Consider the following 4,795-nt stretch of genomic DNA (forward strand, 5'->3'; position numbering starts at 1 on the left):
GAGGGAGGGAGCCGTGGTGGCGTTTCTATCCCTCTGCTAGAGCTCTGCAGCTGGCAGGCAGGCTCGGAGAAGCTGGCATCCAACCAAGCTCACTTCTGCTTAAAATAAGGGTCTTGGATTCTTTCCCCCCGCATGCATGTTTTCTTCACGACTAAAATATCAGTTTCTTGTAGTATTTTAGGATAAACCCTTAAAGAAAGGGGCAAGGGTATGGTTTATACCAATGAGCTGCATGCCGTTCTGCACTATCCCTTGTCCATATCCTTGGTGACACAAGATACGCCCCATGTAGGAAACTTGGTCGCTGTAACCCAGAGCAGCAGCAGCAAAGCTCAGAGCTGCCTTCAGACTCATTAGTGTTACCAGCTCAAAGCCGCCTCTGTTATCTGTAGATCACCCTGCAGGCACATAAATGTGACAGGTAACTCGGGTAATACCAAAGCTACTCTTCCAAGATACCTGTAACGGCATAGCTTGTGTAAAGAAAATAAAGGAGAAGTTGTCAAACATAGTTTCAGTATTGTGATTTTTTTTTTAGTATTTAGATTTTATATGTCCAGTACAGATTTTGTGTAACAACAATAAGTTACTACTTATGTAACTAATGTAAATAGCATATTATATTATGAATAATTCATGTAACTTACGTGGAAACATAAGCAGCAGCCCACTGGTTCAAAAGCAGACATCCCGAGGGTGGGATTTTGCACTTGACTGCATGGGATATGAGAGCATATAAAACARTATGGGGGGGGGTCTTTTCTTTCTGCATTCAGCTTCTGAAATGCAGTGGAGGAGCSCCTTCCGCTAAAAATGGTATCTGCTGTTGTGCCTCTATGTACCACTCATCCATGAATTTGTCATTTTGAACTACTTGTACTTCTCGTCTCCAGGTGTGGCAGTGAGGTCCAGAATGTGTGCAAAGTCTAGACTGGAACGTTTTCCTGCCAGTTTTAAACTCAATGCCCAGTAATTTCTGWATATCTGTTGTCTAAGAAGCAGTGAGTTGTCATATTCTGTTTGTCTTTTCCATGCCATTTTATAGACCTTTGTCATATGCCTTCTGAGCCATCTCCTTTCCTAAGCTATAGAGCTCTGGTCTATTTGGGCCAGAGCTTCAAAAACACTGTGAGCTGCCATTGCCCTCTAAAGAAGCAATCCCCCCAGTCCTGGTTGCTCATWCCCATCCTTGTCATGCCCCTTTCCTTGTGTTGGCAGTGAACCTGATGGGACTAACCCAGCAGAAAAGATTAATTTTAATTCAGAGCAGTTCCCTAGCTGAGCTGCTGCACAGCRGTGCAGATGTCAAAAGGGAGAAGGCATTCAGAGGTGGCAGGGAGTAGGCAGGAGAGAAGCCAGGCCCACTGGCCTGCTAGTTTCAGCAGCCAACCTGGCTGAAATTGCTTGGGAGATTGCTGCAGCTCCACCTCTGTCGGCTGTGGGCCTGTCCTTCCCCTTGAGCTTGCTGCAGCACTCGCTGGGCACCATGCTGAGCCATTCCAGCTTGCTCGCTTGTCAGAAAACTCTTCACTTTCTCAGTAGGTATGTATTTTCTGCCAGGTTACTGTACTGAAACATCTCAGAGAAAGGTCAGAGAAACATAAGACGAGGAGTGGGATTGCAGCAGTGAGTAGGCAGGTTGCTGTGGATCAGCAGCCTGTAGCTTTTCTCATACAGAAGCCATTCCCTATCTTTGCTTTCATCTTTCTCTGTATCTTTTCCATTTATATTCTTTTTCAGACAAAGTGACCAAAACTACGTGTGATAATCAAGATGTGGGTTTACTGTATTTAAACACTGCAGTGGTTTTCTCTCTCTCTCTCTCTCTCTCTTTTTTTTTTTTTTTTTTTATTTCCAAGCATTGCATTTGTTTCCTTTCACTTCCTGACCTAGTATTTTCAAAGAGCTATAACAAAAGAGCTGAGACCTCTTTCCTGAGAGGAGCTGCTGCTTTGCTAGTGGATATGTATGGTAAGGGTTGCCTTCCATAGCTACCCTACCTTGCATGTATCAGCACTAARTTTTGTTTGTCATTTTATCACTCTGTCACTTTAAAGTGAAGTAGTAAGTGAAATAGCTGATAATCGAATAGCTTCTTGCTGCCAAAAGATCTTCAGATCTTCCTTTATCCTATCCCCACTTCCCTGGATGCACAATTTTCTCTCCCCCTTCTATATACAGTTTTGTCACTCAAATCACCTCTCGGCAAACAAATTCAGCTCACTAAACCAGCAGCAAAAGTATTACCTTTCTCTAAGAGTTTTTCCAAACTCTTGRTTGTTAGTTGAAGATTTGACTGTTCAGAGGGATTTTGTATTATCTGCAAACAGTCACCATGGCACTGAACTTCACCGTATGTTTTCTGAATGTGCTGAATAATACAGGTTCTTGTGGGTTCTTCTGGAAACTGCTGTTCATTTTGTAATCCAGTTGTGACTTTCCTATCTTTTAGCCAGTTCTTTGTCCATTTCCTTTTATTCCATAAGAATATACACTTTAAGAGCCTGTGGTGAAAGACCAAGTCAAAAGCTTTTCGAAAATTCAGGTATATTATCAGGATCACCCTCATCTTCATAAAAAATCATTCTTTGAACCTCTAATGGACTTGCAAAACATGACTTCCTTTTTGAAATCCAATGTTGATACTACTCCAACGTGTCATGTCTACTAATTCTATTTTTTATTATAATTTACAACTAGTTGTCTGGTACAACCACCAAACATGGATTTGAGTGGGCCCTAATGTCATTTTAACAGTCACATATTCCACCTTCCATTCTTCTGGTACTATAGATTTAAAGGTTGATTTAAGCAATGGTTTACACATTTCCTTCCTCCTACTTCAATTTCCTTCATATTTCATGGGTTAATACAAACCGGTCTTGGCTATGCCAGTGAGCTCTCAGGGRACATGAAAAGCAGGATGGAAAAACAATGAAGAAAATACTAAAACAACATTATATAAAATATTTACACTTTTGGCATGTCCCATTTTAGCCCCCCTTTTGACTTTAGAGTAGTGCTATCTAGGCAAGGGATTTCCAGCTGTAAATCTGAGTTTGTAGGATCAGAATCCATTCGTTACTAGACAATAACAAAAAATATGCAGCAAAACATAATTTTGGGGAAAAGCAATAAAAAATACCACAAGAAGATGCTACATAAATATCTAAAAATCAAAAATGGTTTAGTCAGATCTTGAGCCAGGCGTTCCAAATTCTGAAAAGTACCAGTCAATCCCTCTTCCTTATCCTGTTCCAAAACAAAAACCAAGGTATCATTTGCCTTTCAGTGAAAAACAATGCATAGCATATAGCTGGGTATAGAGGTCATTGCTCTAGTGGAATCAAGCATAAATTAACATAATTAATTAAGTTCCCACAACTAGTAACATTCGTAAGTACAAAGATGTAGAATGCAATTGTAAAATGTCGTGAATAAGTAAGTCATCAGAAACAAATGCTTCATGATTTCAAAGAAGCTGAGATATGCCAAGGAGGAAGGATTTCCTCAGCACTTCCTCCCTTCCCAATGTACGTCATTTTCTCAGCCAGGGCACTACAGGGAGCTTTCTTGTTAACTTCTGAAGGACCACCTTGCTCATGTTATGTGTTAGCTTGAYCTGAAGGAAAAATGTTAGACATTTGTCCTATGGGTTTTTTTCCACAAGGTATATCAGATTTTAGAGAGAAGCGAGAATTTCATATGCTCATTCCATGTTCATTTCTTGTTCTTTTTCCTTCAGCACTGCTCCAAACATATTTCTGTGTTCCGTATTCTACAAAGAGGGAGGAGTAAAAGGTTGTGAGATTACGTCAGAGTATTTTAAAAATTAAATGGTTGTGGAAGACAGCATAGTTAACCAGCAAATCCCTGTGAGAGTAAGAAAGTAGATTCCACAATCCTTGACCTGAATGCACTGCAGGCTGGGCATGTGCCAAATATGCTCAGCACATCAAGATCTGGAACTTACTGCGTAGTTGGGTGAACWACAATTCATAGCTGATGCCAGGAAATAAACTATAGTTTTCAAGGACAGGAAGCTGTAAACCGTCGTCCCCTCTGTGTCTGTCTTGGTTCCAACTCAATGGGATTTCCTTTCATTTGAGGTCAAAATGTGACTGACATCTAAAAATGTCTTTAGGCAATCACAAAATCAAATTTTAATCTCAACAGTGGCACTCCCTCTACTGCAAGTGAGGAAATGTGCATGCTCCTGGACAGAAGGCACCATAGTCGTACACAAGTGATACCTCCTGCTAAATGACATTGAGCAAAATCACTAAATCTCCTGCTGCAACCTAAGGTATATTACAACTCCCTGGTTGTTAAATAGCGCTGTAGGTCACAAAAGGCATTGGATGGGGACGTGGGACCTGCAGATCTATCTTCTGTGTAGTCTGACTCACCATGATCCGGTTAGCACCAAGAGCCCAGGAGGCAGTAAGTACAACGGGGCTGTTATTTTTTCACGGCAACAAGAGGTTATGAATAGGCAGGAGAAATTGGAATGGGTCCTTGCATGATACACTCTACTTTTTACTTCTTAATTTCTGTCAAAATAAGAGATCACCTTTCTTCCATTCTGGAAAAGAACTCTTGGATCCCTGGGATCCAAACATCAAATTAGGGAATTAACTGCTTTGACTAGACCAAGTGTCAACAAAGCCATGTTCCTTTACCACCCACCTGCCTTTGCATGTACATTATCCAGTTATAAGTAAGAATATTCCACAGTATTTTATGAGAAAAGACATAATAAATTTCTTACTTGAGCAGCCATCATACCCTCATT

Source organism: Rhea americana, unplaced genomic scaffold, assembly GCF_003343005.1.
Source record: "Rhea americana isolate MKP2758 unplaced genomic scaffold, rheAme1 scaffold_66, whole genome shotgun sequence".
NCBI classification, from domain to species: domain Eukaryota; kingdom Metazoa; phylum Chordata; class Aves; order Rheiformes; family Rheidae; genus Rhea; species Rhea americana.